Source organism: Dipodomys ordii, unplaced genomic scaffold, assembly GCF_000151885.1.
Source record: "Dipodomys ordii isolate 6190 unplaced genomic scaffold, Dord_2.0 Scaffold197, whole genome shotgun sequence".
Classification (NCBI taxonomy): Eukaryota; Metazoa; Chordata; class Mammalia; order Rodentia; family Heteromyidae; genus Dipodomys; species Dipodomys ordii.
Genome location: NW_012267413.1, coordinates 1,300,292 through 1,317,770, shown reverse-complemented (window position 1 = coordinate 1,317,770; position 17,479 = coordinate 1,300,292). Strand labels below are relative to the sequence as shown.

Sequence of the window (17,479 nt, the reverse complement as noted above, 5' to 3'; positions counted from 1 at the left end):
AGCAGAAGAAAAGTTGAAGCAGGTTGCTGTTTGTATATGTATATGTATCTTTGTGCTTAGAAATATTCCTCATGGCTGAATCTTCCTTTATTTTAAGAAGAGCTTATTCAAATGGAAGAAGCTGCTCTTCCCTTGGCAATGTGGCCAATCCAAGCTCAAAGTTGAGACAAGCTGTGTAGAGCTTGGCTGAGCTTAGAAGATAGGCCATTTACTCAATGGTTTCCTGCAGGCAGTCTCTAACATGGGACATGTTTGAACATTTTCCACATGATTCCTGAGCCTGGCTTTGTCTTAACAGAATGTGTTTTGGTGGAGCTCTGCCTTTCTCATATGGCCCCTGGATCTGCTTGTCTGGCTGGTTGAGCACACTCAGAGTTGATGGACCAAATCCTTTGCCAGCTGGTATGATCAGGCTGTATCTGAAACCTGATCCTAGTGCTCAGTAATTGTTCTAAAAGACCTGGAACAAGTAAGAATTAGCGACTCCTATGTATTTATCCCTCAGGACAGAAAAATATTCATAAAAAGAATGCTAACAGTGTTCATGATTTTTTTTATTTGAGTAGCAGGATGTTTTAAGCTCCATCTCTATGTGTTGCTGGTCATTGTGGCTCTGGGCTGGTTGTGAACCTCATGTTTTCTCCAGCCACTTCCCAGTGACAAGCCATTTCTAAAAGTTTGGCTGTTGATTGAGACATCTTAAAAGAGTGGAGACTGAATTCCATGGTCTTGGTGAAGGCCAGTTTTTAGTTTTCCTCTAAAGCTTCAAAAGAAAGTTGTATTAGTCGCTTGGAAATCATTTTCCTAGTGTATACTTCTCTCACTCCTTTTAGATTTGCCTCTTAGTGGCCTTTGAAGAAACAGAGAACTTCAAAGTCAGGAAAGTCTTGAGAAATGAAGGCCTATAGTTATTACTAAAATTAGCATTCCTAAAAGCATCAGGAACTTGAAAATCATGCTGATTGTCTTGTGTGCTTTATATTTGTGTCCTAGCAAAGTATTTCCAAGGAGGTCTTTGTTTATCAGGCAAGAGGAAGCCTAAAGAAAATGAACTGGAGCCTGTGTAGGATGCAGTGTTATGAGGATAGAACTAATCTCATCCTCTTCTTTTCCTTTTAGATCTTCTTAAGAACCCGAATAGCCTTGATGTAATATCTAAAAATAAAGTGTATTATGCTTTGATGTCAGTCTTTTTTTTTTTCTTTCTTGTAATGGGGTGTTTCTCAGAGCTTATCTTGTCTGGGACAAAAATCAGACAGGGTCCTGAACAATGTCCAGTACTTCCAAGTCATAAGAATATTTGGCAGAAAGTTGATTCTCCCTCCTGTCTTTTGTCTTTGAAGTTCGACCAATAGGAAGAAACATGTCTTAACCAAGAGAGGGATAAAGAAGAGCTGCCGAGTTTAAAGGACTGGTTGATAATTTCTTATCAACTGTGTGTGTAGTGACCAGGCCACATAGTCTGCAGATGAAAACTGTGTAATATACTTTGTGATAAATTTTTCACAATTACAGAGTCATTATGTCTGTGCATTTATGCATGCTGTGTTGTATGTTTTACACATTAAGTCACACATTACTAAGGAGCATATACAGCTATATATACAATATTATAATCCTGAATGGGAAGATCAGTTTCCTTTACTTCACATTAATCAACCTGAACTTTGTGTGTTTTGAGATGTTTTGTATATTTCATACTAAGTATCTGTTGCTCCTTTTATGTATTTTTTTTTAATCTTGCCTTGAAAAGGCTCCCCCTTCCTTCCTTTGCTGTCCCTGGCACTAGATTCTACTGGCTGGATCACAGTAGGGTCAAGATGTTCCTTGAGAAGGACATCAAGGAGGAGAGATTGTTTGAGACATTTGCCTCACAGGAGAAAGTCACATTGAGATACTTATTGTGCAGTTTGTGTTTTTTGAATTAGGAAGGAGGGGTTTTAAAATGAAGAGAATCTCTAGGGTATTACACTTTAAAATGTTGCCTCTGCAGTAGTACTTGCCTGAATTTCAGTCCTGGCTGTCCATTTGACTAGTACTTTGACCTTGCTACGAGTCTTTTCTATAAAAAGTGAAGTTTAAGATAGTACCTGTTTCATAGAGATGTTATAAGGATTGCATTATGTTACCTATATAGAGGATTTACATAATGCCTAGCAGATAGTAAAGGACCAATGCATATTACCTATTATCTTTTTTCTTTTTTTAGATTGTATATTCATTGGACACAGTTGTCACTTTATCACTGGTATGTGTTTGTTCAAGTTCAAATGACATCTGGAAAGTAGCAGTTTACTGCTTTGTGGTACTGAGATCAGGGGGAAATAAATCAGAAAGATTTGCTGCTAGTCATTAGCGGACCCCCCCTCACCCCCCCCCCAGTGGAGCATTCAGTTGGCCTTTAAGAGATCACAGGCAGACTGCTGTGAAATCAGTTAGATATAAGGAAACAGAGTGGCATGCTTGAGATAATTGGGAAGTCCAACATACTGAATCTGAAATGGCCAGCAAAACTGATAGCTACTTCAAATTTGTCTGAACTATTTTCTATTTTTGCAAAAAAATACTACTTTTATCCAGCATTTTTGTCATTTTTTCCATAAAAGTCAGAAGGAAAAGGTGTAAAGCTGAGTCTTTTTAAAATAGAGCATGAAGTCTAGTGTGTCAGTACAATTTTGGAGGAAGGTGCTTCATGTAAGTTTTCTATATAATGAAGTTTGACTTTTTAAGGATCAAAATTTGTTCTAATCATTTCTTTACTTTTTTGGGCTTGTCCCGAAGCCTGAACTTGGTCTGGGTACTGTCCCTGAGCCTCTTTGTGCTCAAGGCTAGTGTTCTACCACTTGAACCACAGCATCACTTCCAGCTTTCCTGAGTAGTTTATTGGAGGTAAGACTTAGGTGGACTTTTCTGTCTGGGCTGGCTTCAGCCTCCTGAGTAGCTAGGATTATAGATATGAGCCACTGGCAGCTGGCTCATCATTTCTAATTGAGTTTTTCCTAGAATTGAAGTACACATATTAATTTATTGAATACGTCCCATAGAGTTCTGCTGGGCATTTTACCATGTATTATCTTGGTTTTACACATTATGTTCTGTTCCCTGCCCCGGCCCCAAATCAGGAGAGCCTTGTAATCTTTCTTGCTCAGCTTTCTTACCTATCAGTGGCACTTGAGCTGCACTTCCACTTCCACCTTTTTGTTAATGACTAGAGTATGTCTACCGAGGCTGGCTTCAAACCATTCAGCTGGCTTCAAACCATTCAGCTGGCTTCAAACCATTCAGCCGCTAAGTAGCTAGGATTATAGGCATGAGCCAGTACCTGTTGCATGGCTTATTTTCTTGTTTGCTTCCAAACTTGCTTGCTTACTTGAAAGAGGAGCCCACACATCCATCCCAGCGGACCACACAGAGGCAGGCAGGCACAGGAGAAAGATTATTATAAGGTTTATTAGAGGAATCATATTTCTCCCAAGAGGGAGCACATGGCCTCTGCCACCATCCATTAATAGGAGGGTCTGAGGGATAGGAAGTGAGGTAGATGGGAGTTCAGGTGGGTCTGGGTGGAGAAAGGGAGGGGCCAGCTGTATGGAGGGAACTCCAGGAATGGGAGGGGGGCCCAGGTGTGGGTGGAGCTGAGGACCAAAGGTGAGCATAATACTAATATTCCCAGCTCTGTTGTTTAATAAGAATAAGGGGTACCAGGCTGGGGGTGGGGGGGTGGCGGCAGGGGCAATAGGCAGAGGTCATTTCTTCTGGAGCTGCTTCCTGCTGCCAAGGGGTCTCTGCTTTGTTGCTTGGCCTGGTCCTCCTTTTTCCATGACAGTAGTTAAATGTAAGACACAATTAATAAAAGGCAAAAATTGCTGTTAGTACCCCAAGAGAGGAATATGCCATGGAGGAATTGATTTCCAGAAGGGGCTGTCAAAGACCTGAAATTACTTTTTTGTCTCTTATTGGAGACAGAATGGTCCTGACTCCCAGCATCCTGGAGGAGGGGGTAGCAGAAATATTTAAAGGTACCACAGCCAAAGGGTGTCTTGGGCTCTTTCGACTACTTCCTGCTGGACTGGGGGCATCAAGGAATCCCTGGAACTGGGATCTTTAGGGTCTGGGTCTGCACTGGTAAGGCAGGGCAGTGAAAGTGATGTCTCTGGTTACCTGTAGGAACAGGATGGCCTTGACTTGTTTCCAAGTGGTATCCTGAGCAGGGGATGTTATCCTGTTGAAAGAGACTTTGGGAAAGATCAGGCAAAAAGCTAACAAAAGATCAAGCAAAAAGCTGACAGGGTGACAAGGTCAATTAACATGAATGACATAGAATATACATTGGCCATGAGCCAGAAACGTTTCTTGGATTATAAAGCCCAGTTGTAGTCCATTACAGGGAAGGTAAAATAACTGGACTTGGGAAAAGAAGGTAGAAAGGAGTGTCTAAAGTCTTTTGAGTAACTGGGTTGGGGGAACATAACGGACTGTTTGAGAGTACCAGTCAGAAGTTATAGCAGGTAACAAAGGCAAGACTGTTAACTTTCTGTCCAGTTAGAAGGTAGACAGGTATGGACATTAAGTGGGCAAGCAACTCTTTTGATCTCCTGGCTCTGATTAATTTTGAAAGGACAAGCATAAAGTGACTCCATTTAGAATGTCATCTCTTTACTCCTCTCCATGGTTTTCTGCGGCGAACGCCTTCTCGGCCAGCGAGGAAGAACGACCACCACACCAGGAGTCTTCTCAGATCACGCTTTATTGGAGAGCCTTTGAATTGATGGGAGAGCTTGAACGCGAGAGAGCGTGTACCCAAAGCATGGCTGTTTATATAGGGAGTAGGAACGGTTTTTCCCATTGGTCGTCTGCCTTTCGCCGTCACCAGGTGCCACGGGATTGGCTAGGGACTCTACCTGGCTCGCGCATGCACAAAGCCCAGGACCCACCGTCCTGCCAAGCACTGCCTAATAGGGAGTTACCTCAAAACTGCAAGGAAGTGGGCGGCGCCTTCGCGCCGGCTCCCCACAGTTTTCTATTGTCAGGACTGACTTTGTCCTGGTGGGTGTCACAGTGTCCATTGCTGGGATAGCTTGTCTTAGTTGGCATTTTCAGTTTGGACTCAAGGCCTGGGCACTATCCCTGAGCACTTCTGCTCAAGGCTAGTGCTCTACCACTTAGAGTCAATGCCACTTTCAGCCTTTGGCTGGATACTTAGACTTGAGTCTGGAGCCATGCCTCCAGCCTGGCTCTGTGCTGATTAGCTGGGAGATGAGAGTTTTAGAGGGATCTTTTGTGCCCAGGGTGGCTTTGAACTGTGGCAAAGGAATCTTTGTTACAAAAGCCCTTTTTATTTCCAATAAAAGCAACAAGGAGATCAATGAGATAGAGCTTACCTATAACTTGTTAACAATTGACTAACAATTACTTGTCAGATTTTTTAAAATAAAACACAGTAGATGTTTTTAACCTGGGACTGATTGGCACTGTAAATACTGCCCACTGCCTCTGGGCAGCCTGTTTAAAGTGGCTTACATACAACATTTAACCTTTAACAAACATACAGGCCTTTCCTTGGGCTATAGCAGCTGAGCCTGTTTAACACCTTGATTTATAAAAGCATTTTTTTGGCTGGTGGGAGGAACCTGATTTCTAGTGGCCCCAACAATGCCTACCTATGTAGGCCTTTAGACAGATCTCAATAGGGACATAATCTCAGCTCTACAAGTTTTGTGTTTTTTTTGGGGGGGGGAGGGGTCCAGTCCTGGGCCTGAACTCTGGGCCTGGGAGCGCTATCCCTCAGCTCTTCAGCTCAAGGCTAGCACTCTACCACTTGAGCCACAGCACCACTTCCAGCTTTTTTTTCCCCCTGCTTATGTGGTGCTGAGGAATTGAACCCAGGGCCTCATGCATGCAAGGCAAGTGCTCTACCACTGAGCTACCTTCCCAGCCCTCTACAAGCTTTTTAACAGATGATTTAACCAGCTCAAAAGTTACTGCCAATTAGGACTTTGAACAGATACAGTGGGTTTGGGATTTACATTTTACAACCTTAACTTTTACTGCTATCACAGATGACTGGCAAGTTTTGTCCAGTTAGACCAACATGGTTGTTAGGCATGCTTACAAAGTATCTTTCCATGACCTCCTGCTTTGCCAAGCTCAAGTAACTCAGGATCTGATACCATTTTTGTCATCCAAGCAATTGTTTGTAATTGCCTCTGGATGTTTTAACATTGTCAGGGTCCCCGGAGTGCCTTTTTTATGTTGGGATAAATGCACCTTTGGCATTTTCCCTGGTCAGTTGCTGGATTTGAGCTCAGGGTTTGAGTGCTGCCCCTCAGCTCTCCAGCTCAGGGTTAGCACTTGGCCACTTTGAGCACCCAAGCAACTGAGCTTTTGAGCACTTTGCTGGCTGATTAGAGATGACAGTCTCACAGGGACTTTGGTCTGTCCAGGCTGGCTTTGAACTGTAGTTCCCAGATCAATGAGTTTTTACAAATGGTCCCTTTTACTTCAATTAAAAATAACAAAGATGGCATTGGAAGTAGATTTATAAGCATGGTTTCACCTGGAACTTATTAAGTTACATTTGACAAACTTGTCCGGTCTTTTACTGTGGGCCTGCAGGAAATACTTACAAAAAAAGCTTTCAGGACAAACTGGAATAATCCTAATTTATCCTTTTTTACTTTGAAATAAATCTTTAGGACAATTTTATCTTTTAAACTTTAGTCTGGGAGGCCAGCCACTCCCCACACCTACCCAAATTTTTACAAAGGAGACATCATTTTAATCCCTTTTTGTAAAGTTACTTTAATTTGCATTTAAATGCCTCATTGAAACATTGGGCTACACCCTTTATTTACCTCTTCGTTGAAACTTTATCACACTGGCGCTGTAGCATCTCTTTTTTTTTTTTTTACAAATACATCCAATTGTAAAATAGTATGGAAGTCAACTTATATCTTTTGCTCTTACACCCTTATGGTCTAACTAGTGGGAATTAACATTTACAGAACCAAATATCTGAAGTGGCTTGTGTTTTACCCCAAATCAGCAGGCTTTCGGTCATGTGTCCTGGAGCAAGGCCGGCTAGGTCTGGGCAAGGCTGTGGCATCTCCCAGTGTGTATAGACTGTTGCAGCTCTTGTTGGTTACCTGCAAAATTCTATATATATTGGTTAAAGACCTGGTTTACACCATCTTTTGTATATTTGTGTCACTGGCTTAGGCAGCTGTGACAACTTTGTTTTGTTTCCTGGGCATTTCCCATTCACCACCACACTGTTGAGTTACCTTAGTCCCTTGATCTTAAAGGGAGTTGATTGGCGCTCAGGGGAGAAAACAGAGAATTAAACCTTAGCCTTAGTTTACTAGCCATGGTCAGAGGTACAATTATTTAACTCTTATCATAGATGGACATAGGAATGACATAAATCTCAGCCAACTTACTTTAAAAAATTTAAACTCCTTTCCAAAAGCCTTTTAAAACTGCCTGTTTTTTCTTTGGCTTATAGTCAGTCAGGTCACAAAGTTTTAAAGCAATTTAGGTGAAATCACACCTTTCATTGACAAAGATCTTTTAGTACATAAAATACTTGATAACCTTGAAACCATAACCACTTACATATAGACAAATAGACACAGACACATTTGTGCACAGATTATAGTGTGCTTAGATTTTAAAATCGGCCGTTTTAAAGTTTTGAAATTTTAGTGGTATTACTTTTCCTAATTAGGATGGAACCACGTGGTCAGTTTAAAATACAAAACTTTGCCAACAAGAAACTTAGTAAACAAGAGACAAGACATGAATAGACAGGTGGCCTAGCATAATGGCGCCGCAGGTCAGGTGGGGGGTAGGTCACAGAATCAAGTAGAGTCGGCTCGAAACAGCAGCTGAATGATCAAGATGGCAAATCCACTACATGCTCCATGCTGGAGAGATTTAACAGAATTTAATACACTTTTGGTAATGTCCAAACTTGTTGACCTTTTTTTTTGGGGGGGGGATGAGTTTAAACTTAAAATTCATCCATTCTATTATCTTAAGAAGTATAAACAAGCCATTATTGGCTACCTTCTTCCTGGACTTTACCAAGGATTTAGCATATGAAATACTTGTGAATACCTTTAGTTGGAAGAAGGGAGAGGTTACCAGAAGCTAATTTTGGAATAGCAAGGGGGCAGAGTTTAACAGGAGGGGGAGAGAGACTTTTATCTGCTCGAGTGCTCACAAAAGTGGAGTTTTAAATTTGGGGCCAAATTTGACTCTGATGGGGGCTCAGCAGCCCTCCAAGGCCCAGGTGGCCTTAATGTAAAGAAATTTAGTGACTTTCCCATAGTAAGTGACTTGAAGCCATGTGCCTACTGTAGAGCGTTCTCTACAGTGTTGGTTGGCTCCAAAAGAGGGGAGGCCCCGCCAGTGGAGAACATCACATTTGTCCAGGGAGTCCTTGGGCCACGGTAAGGCCCCTTGCAGCTAGGTCCGGGCACTTGGCCAAGATTTTGCCCAGACCAGGGCTCGGTTAGCCCACAAAGGCCCAGGTGGCCTTACCACCGAGATATCGGAATCAGAAACCCAGCCCTTGGATAAACTGGACACTTACCCTGGAGTAGGACTTAATTAGCGGTGTTGGATGGGCTGGTAGAACACTCGGTCAGGTCACTTGGTGGTCGTCTGGCGACCAGAGTGTAGGATCTCAGGATAGGTCCCAGGACAGCTGGTTAAATAAACCCCCTTCTCAAGTGGATTGGGGAGCAAATCCACTGGGGAGCCTATCCCCGTGTACTGGCCACCAGTGAAAGAGGAGCCCACACAACCATCCCAGGAGACCATGCAGAGGCAGGCAGGCACAGGTATAAGGTTTATTAGAGGAGTCATATCTCCCCCAAGAGGGAGCACATGGCTCTGCCACCATCCATTTAGTAGCAGGGTCTGAGGGATAGGAAGTGAGGTAGATGGGAGTGCAGGTGGGTCTGGGTGGAGAGAGGGAGGGGCCAGCTGTTTGGAGGGAACTTTAGGAATGGGAGGGGGCCCAGGTGTGGGTGGAGCTGAGGACCAAAGGTGAGCATAATACTAACACTTCTAAGCTTGGTAGAGGTTGCCAGCCTTTGGAATAATTCAGGATTTTCCAAATTTAAGTGAAAACTATAACTTTGATAGAACTTCTTTAAGCAGAAGTAATATTGTGTCCTGATGTGAAAAGCTCATTCACCTGTTCAAGCTCCAAGTACTGACTCCAAGACAAGAAGTACAATAAAAGTGAGACTTAAATGGTAATCTTAGAAGATGGAGTGTCTGTGTGATGGTAGGCATGTGCTCCAAGATTACAACAGCAATTTTATATCTAGTGCTGAGAGCTCCCTTCCCCCAATTAGTCTGAGAAATATGGGGCTCACATTCTTTCTCCTAAGTTATATTACTTTCTATTGGGTAATTTGAATACATGTACCATGTGAGACTGGTTAAAATTTAGAAAGGAGCTTTTGGCTGTCTTTACTTACCTTTGTTCTTTTGTGGTGGGAATTCTTGTGTGTTTGCTGGTACCTACAGTTTCTACCCATTTTCTCATTTTATTCTTCCCCTTGCTAATCAGCTGGGCCCTCTTCTAATTTTGTCTGTTTATCTACAGGCTTTCCAACACATCTGAAAATTGCTATGCAAGCAATGTACTGCTAATTCTCCACTCAAAATCAAATGTCTTGTCTTAAAAATGGACCACCACTCACTTTATTTTGAACACTAATACCAGGTACAGATTAAAGAACATATCAGTGGTATTATAGCAATTTTTCATGCTAAGCTTTCAAAATGCAATGAGAACAAACCCACCATTCCATAAACACAATGAAACATGGCAAGACAGTCAATCCAACTTTTCCCAACTCTTGAAATAAGCCAAAAGCTTCCAACAGTCTGAAGAGTGTTTATTCAAGGAAAGCTGCTGAATTTCATTAGGAACAGCAGGGTTTGTGGCATTGTAACTTGAACTATTCCGATTTCCCTCTGCACCATTCTGTAGTAGGCTTGAAACTTAGCAGTTTGCAAAGTTGGTACGTGTGAAAACCAGCAGCCTTGCAAGTGCTGGACAGGACAGACTGGTTTGATGCTGTTAAAAAAAAAAAATCCCTTTCCCACAACATTGTCCCTATTTGACCTGCCTTCCAATTCCCTGGAAAATCCCATATACAAGGCTGTGTTGTTATTTGACCTGACTTGGAGCCAAAGCTTACTCTTTGAGAAAAGTGCTCTCCCCAGGGCATTCATTAGTCAAAAACAATGGCAGCTGTTTAACACTATAGCTTCTGAGGAGCAATACCGCCTTAGCAGATTATAATATGGCTAGAAACTTTTTTGGGTTTTTTTGGTCGTGGGGCCTGAACTCTGGGCCTGGGCACTGTCCTTCAGCTCTTCAGCTCAAGGCGAGTGCTCTACCATTTGAGCCACAGCACCACTTTGGCTTTATTCTGCTTATGTGGTGCTAAGGAATGGAGCCCATGGCCTCATGCATGCAAGGCAAGCACTTTACACTGAGCCACCTTCCCAGTCCATGGCTAGAAACTTAACGGGAAGATACTGTGGAGCAAGATGTCCATAAGGAACTTTGGAAAACGAACTAATTCCCAGGGAGTTAGAAAGTTACATGTATGTGGGCATGCTCAGGAAAGACTTGAGAAAACTTTGTAACCTCTCAATGACTGATGATGAGACTCTGAAGACCTGCTTTATTTTCTTAGCAAAGGCTGAGAAACTTATTAGTTCAAAGTCACTAAGATAACTGAACAGAGGTATCAGTGACTCCACAATACAGAGAATACAGACTTTACAGAATTAGTATAGGAAAGTCACTAAACAAGCAAATAGCAACAATTGCAGTGACATTAAAAAGGGAAAAAACAGTCTGGGTGCCAGTGGCTCACATCTGTAATCCTTGCTACTTGGGAGGCTGAGATTTGAGGATTGTGGTTCAAAGCCAGCCCCTGCAGAAGAGTCCCCTGGAGACTCTTATCTCCAATTTACCACTCAAAAACAGGAAGAGTTGCTGTGGCTCAGAGTAGTAGAACATAGCCTTGAGCAAGAGAGTTCAGGGACAATGCCCAAGCCCCAAGTTAAGTCCCATGAGGGACAAAAAAAATAAAAAAGGGAGGGGGAAAACAACAAAAACCCCAAATTAAGTGTGGTGGCCCATGACTATAATCCTAGCTGCTTGAGAGATCGCCATTGGAGTAATGTGATTTGAGGCTAGCATGAGCAAAAAGTTCTTGAGACCCCTCATTTCAACCAATAAAAAGCTGAGCATGGTGGCATATTGAGGAACCTAAGCAACTCCATTTCACTTAAGACCCCCCATCTCAGTTCGGCAACTTAACCCTTGACCCACTTCAGCCCCAATGCTAGGAATTAGGACAACAAGACTTGCACAAACAATTCTCGGAACAGAGATGGTGTTTTCTCAAGACAGTATGTCAAGGTATCTGAAATTCCAGAACTGCCCCTCCTGGGGTCTGGTGACCATTATCTAAACCAGACACCCTGCAGTTTAGCACCTATCCTCTTGAGACTCCCCTGTGGTGCAAGCCAACCAGTTTAAAGTACCTCAGCCCCCTTGATCTAACCAACAACTTGTTTCTGGTCCTTTCCCCACATTGTAGTGCGCCAATCATACCTATAGAGTTGTTTTATGATTTTCCCGTGGTTTGTAGTCATTTGTTACAAGAAGTTATGATGTATGCAAAGCTCCTGCCTTCCCTAAAAAATGTATAACAAGTGCTGTAACCCTGGGCTCGGGGCCTCTCAGCGTCATGGGCTGCTGCCATTTATCAGGGGGACCAAGCTCGAGCTTGCAATAAAGACTCCTTTGCTTTTACATTGGTGACAGTCTCTGGTTGTCTTTTGGGTAAGGATTTCCGAATTCAGTTTTACCTTTGTTGCATTGGCTGAGAATCCCCCCCAAGCCCATCCAGATGCCTTAAGTTTTTTTTTTGGGGGGATGGTCCGGTCGAGGGGCCTGAACTCTGGGCCTGGGCGCTGTCCCTCAGCTCTTCAGCTCAAGGCTAGCACTCTACCACTTGAGCCACAGCGCCACTTCCGGCTTTTTTCTTTTTGCTTATGTGGTGCTGAGGAATCGAACCCAGGACTTCATGCATGCAAGGGAAGAGCTCTACCACTGAGCCACCTTCCCAGCCCCAGCGTTAAGTTTTTGAGACCCCCTCATTTCAACCAATAAAAAGCTGAACATGATGGTATATATCTGTCATTCCAGCTGTGCAGGAAATATAAATAACAGGATCACAGTCCATGCTGGCCTGGGCCTAAATATAAGACCAAATCTTTAAAATATCCCAAGCATAAGAGGGAGTACTGCCAAGACAAACAAAAATCCTGGGGTTCTAGTGAGTTAAAGCAAGGGCATCTCATTTCCAGTAATACCACAGAAATATCCCCCATAGTCTTCTGTGTAGAATGTTTTGTCCCCAAATAGTGTGGAGGGCCAAAAAAAAGTTAGGATGTAGAACTTTGCAGGATGACGTATGCTACTAGGGGACTATGTCAATAGGGGTATATCTTTTTTGGGCTTTGCATGTGTTAAAAAATATGACAATGAAATAGAATAGAGAATGTCAATATGGATAGTGGAAATTACCAAAGAGCATATAGATTCTGAGATTGAAAAATATATCGGAAATGAAAAATTCCCTGATATACCCAACAGCAGATATGAGCTGGTAGAGCTGGTAGAGGAAAGCTTTAGAAAATCTGAAGATAAATTAATCGAGATTATCTAGCCTAAGGAACAGAAAGAAAATAGAACAGAGAAACTGAGTATAGGCTTAGGTTTGTAGGACACCATCAATCCTATCAACATATGCATAATAGAAATCTCCCAGAAGAATAAGAATATTTCAAGAATTAATGTTCAAACACTTACAAAATATGATTATTAATAAATCTATTCAGCTAAGAAGTGAAACAAATTCTAAACAGGATAAAATAAAGGAGATCCATTTCTACAAGTATCAGATGGTCAAAAGAAAGAATCTTGAAAGCAACAGCAAAAAAATGAGTTATCAAGCAAAAGAGAACTCAGTGAACTTAGAGTCTGGGATGGTATGCTGAAGATAATGAAAGAAAATAACTCACAATAGAGAGTTCAGTGTCTGTCAAAATTATCACTGAAAAACAAGGAAGATATTCTCAGATAAAGAAAAAAACAGAAAATTCATTGCTAATAAATCAATAATTATACTAAATGTGAAACATTAAGCACTTCTATTAAAAGGTTGTAATTGGCACATTGTGAGGAAATATTACAAACAACTGTCTGCCAATGAAACAGATAATTCAGAAGAAATGGAAAAATTTCCAGATAAACTACAAAAAATAAAATACAAAAGAAGATAAACTCCAAAACTGACTCAAAAATCAAAATCTGTGCTGGGTGCTGGTGGCTCACATTTATAATCCTAGGTACTCAGGAGGCTGAGATCTGAGGATCATGGTTCAAAGCCAGCCAGGGCAGAAAAGACTGTGACTCTTATCTCCAATAAAACACCAAAAAACTGGAAGTAGCGCTCAAGTGAGAGTTCTAGCCTTGAGCTGAAGAGCTGAGGGACAGTGCCCAGGCCCAGAGTTCAGGCCCCCACGACCGACAAAAAAAAAAAAAAATAAAAAAAAATCTGAATACAACTATGGCAAGTAAATAAATTTAAATTATCAGATTCCCCCCTCCCCCCATGGTGCAGGGGAGGGCATTTAAACAGCTTCACTGTAGAATTCTATTGAACATTGAAAAGCTCCAATCCTTTACAAACTTCCCACCAATGAAAAAAGAAATACTTCCTAACTCATTCTATGAAGATAGTTTTTCCCTGAAACCCAAACCAGACAAAGACATTTCAAGAAAATTTATCCAATATTCTCTATGAACATGGAGGTAAAAATCTTCAACAACAACCAGACTAAATCCAGGAATATATAAACAGGATTATTTGCTATGACCAAGCATGATTTATTCTAAGAATGAAAATTGGCTCAAACATGTTAATACACTATATTAATAGAATAAAAGCTAAAATCCATTTAATCACCTCATTAACCATAGGAAAAAACATTTTACACAATTAACATTTTTTCACACTTTAAAGAAAAAACACTTAACAATTTATTAATAGAAACTTTTTCAATCTGATAAAAGGCATCTACAAGAAACTCAGATAGCATGCCAGTGAAATTTTTTACATGGTGAAAATATTTTAGGTAGACTAAGATAAATAAAATATATTACTAAAATTTCTTTTGACCATGTTTAATGTGGCTTGTAGAAAAATTTACATATGAGGTTCAGGTTTGTGGAATGTATTTTATTTGATCAGTGCAATTGTAGATCAGGCCTGCCAGGCTCCAGTAGATCTGGGTCCTCCACCTTGTTGCCCTGTAGGGACTGAGTGATGGAGAGGTGAAGGCAGATCAGGGTGATCCTTTTGGTTTGGAGTTGTAGAAACCGGAGATAAAGAGATGTATTACACAGGCTTTCTATGAGGGAAAGAGCTTTGTTTTGTTCACAGCAGAATTCCTAGTTCCTGGAACTGACAGTCTGAACTGGCAGCATGAAATTGGTAGTATAAAAAGGTTCAGCAAGATGTAGTGGTGGTTATGGCTGAGTGGTTGTTTAGCTACCTAATGTTGAATATTTAACCAGTTCTGCTGTGAATGCATAGAATGTAGAAAGCAAGGTGTGTGGGGGTGGGGGAGGGGAGGGCAGACATAGCATTTGATAGCCTAATCATGAGATGATATACAAGATACTGAAGGGGACCAAAAAGAACTAGATCCTGGTGGTTGCTGCTTGTCAGTGTGTTGCCAGGGTTTTTAATTGTAAAAGTCAAAATCTTTACTCAGTAACATTTTTTATGGATAGGCGAAATATTTATATTTGAAGTTTGTGCTGAATGTAAAACGAGTTGGCTTTCAGATATCAGCATCTAACTCAAAAAAATTTAAATAAGCATATCAAAACCTTTCACCCATTCCACAGACTTTCTCTTCACTCTTATTTCCTTTCCTGTGGAGAAACTTCAGTTAATATATCCCATTTGTCTATTTTTGGCTTTGTTGTAAACATCATCTTATTTAGAGCAAACTCCCGCATTTTCTTCTACTAGTTTCATAGTTGCAAGTTTTTTATTTAAGTCTTTATTTTTAGTTGATTTTAGTATATGATGAAAGTTTAGTTTCACTCTGAATATTCTTGAGCATATTCCGTTTTCCCAACACTGTTTATCAAAGAGATTAGACCCTTCCTGACAAATGTTTTTGACACCCTTGTCAAGTCAGTTGGCTGCCTGGTATACTTCTGTGGATGCTAAAACAGATTATCTCATGGAAATAGAGTAGAAGTGTGGTTACTACTGGAAAGGGTAGAAAGGGGTAAGGGAGTGGTTGATGGAGTGAAAATTATAATTAGATAGCAGGAAGGTCTAGGGTCTCACAGTGGAGTTACTAGTTAATAATTTACTGTATTTTTCAGAATAGAAAGGTTTGAGATAATGATGGGTATACAGTCACACATTGAACATATGTATCAAAACATACTGTACCTCATAACTATATATTTCCTTAGCTATGAAAGTAGACAATGTAAGCAGTTCTAGGCATTGGAAGCTTGCCAAGTCTCCTTGTTTACCTCTTCTATCGTAAGGTTTCATATCCTATTAAACTATTTCTCCTTAACCAGTTGTACACTTTGCATTTGTGAATGCAAAATGAATTTGTGAATGTTTAAAATCTGTCTCTTCTGTAGAGTTTCCATGAACTCCATGTGAACAATGCTGGATTTATTTTGTACTAGTCAATGCTTGGTGAATGAATAAGTGAAATAGATAAGACAAAGTAATCTTGAAACATAATTCCATAGTAAAGAGGTTAAAAACCTGATTATATCATCTCACTTGAAATTAGTGTTGAAACATTCAGCCCAAGAGCAAGTTGTGTTGTCTTATTCAGTGTAAAGAAAAATTTCAGGTAGGCGCTGGTGGCTCATGCCTGTAATCATAGATACTCAGGAAGCTGAGATCTGAGGATCGTGGTTCAAAGCCAGCCCACCACCAGAAAAACCAGAAGTAGCACTGTAGCTCAAGTGCTAGAGTACTAGACTTGAGCAAAAGAGCTGAGCAACAGTGCTCAGGCCCCAAGTTCAAGCCCCACAACTAACCGGAAACAAAAAAAAAGATTTCCCCTACTAAACAGACATTTTAGGTCTGTCTACATTTGTATATCCCAGAACACGTTTCACAATGTATTATGCATAATGCATTGATACAGTCAGTAGTAGCTTATCCTCTGGACTTACTGCTTTCATGGGAAAAATAAAAGCAGTTCTTCCCTTGAACAGCTAATATAGATATAGATATATATTTTTTTCAACTTCTGGAATTTAAATCTTGTAATTCTTTTAGGCTATGGAAGAACAGAAGGCTGAAGGATAATGTGTAAGAATCACTGGATCCAAAGTTCTCTATTACAATACTCATCAAGGGAAATGATAATAACTCATCAAAAATAATATCTCAAGCCAGCCACCAATGGCTCATGCTTGTAATTGTATTTACTCAGGAGGCTGCGATCTGAGGCAGAGGATGAGGAGAATCAGATTTTGCTTTGTGCATTTTGAAGTTCTGTATTTGATGCATAAACATTTAGGAGTGTTGTATCTCCTTAGTTAATTCACTCTTCTATTAGTATAAAATGATCTTATATTACAAGTAATTTCCTTTGTGATGAGTATAGCCTCTTAAATATTTCTTTTGACCTATGTGTAGAAGAAGCTTTCATTTTACTCTATTCTACTTGTGTCTTTATATTAAACATGTTTCTTATAAATAATAGATTTCCGAGCCCTGTGCCCTATATGCTTTGAACTGGAAAGGGAGTAAGCTAGGAAGCATTAGGGTTCACCTTGTTTGTTCCCATCCTTCAGAGATTACATGCCCAGCATGGCCCAGTGTCTTGAGGACAGTGGTTTTATATATTTAATTGCTGTTTTATTTGGGTTATACATGGGCAAAGAAAAAGGTTAACAGAACATTCAGAGTTTAAAAAATATAAATATCCCATAAATTTATATTTTTAAAATGTTTTACTTCATGATAGTAGTGGTAATATTAATAATCACAATAGCTATCATTTATTTTTTTTTTGGTCTGATTATCTAAGTGCTCAACAAATTAACTAGTTTGATTCTTTATGAAGCAAATGGGTAATTATTATCAGTATTTTATAAATGGCAATTGAGTCAGGAGACTATGACCTTTGCTCAAGGTGACAGATTATAAGCCATCTGAATCTAGAGCCTTGCTCCTCATAACTTCTAAAAAAAACTACTTAAAACTACTTGAAAACCACTGTAGATTTGCCAAGAAACTGATAATTTATTCCAGATTACACAGCCTATAAGTGATACATTGAGTTAAAAATTGTGGAAAGGACAATT

General features: G+C 40.5%; 1 protein-coding gene across 2 annotated transcripts in view; it reads left to right on the top strand.

Moving 5' to 3' along the window:
• Rnaseh2b (ribonuclease H2, subunit B) overlaps window positions 1–17,479 on the top strand; it is a 63,122-nt gene that overhangs the window by 5,080 nt on the left and 40,563 nt on the right. The gene's annotated exons all lie outside the window — the stretch shown is intronic.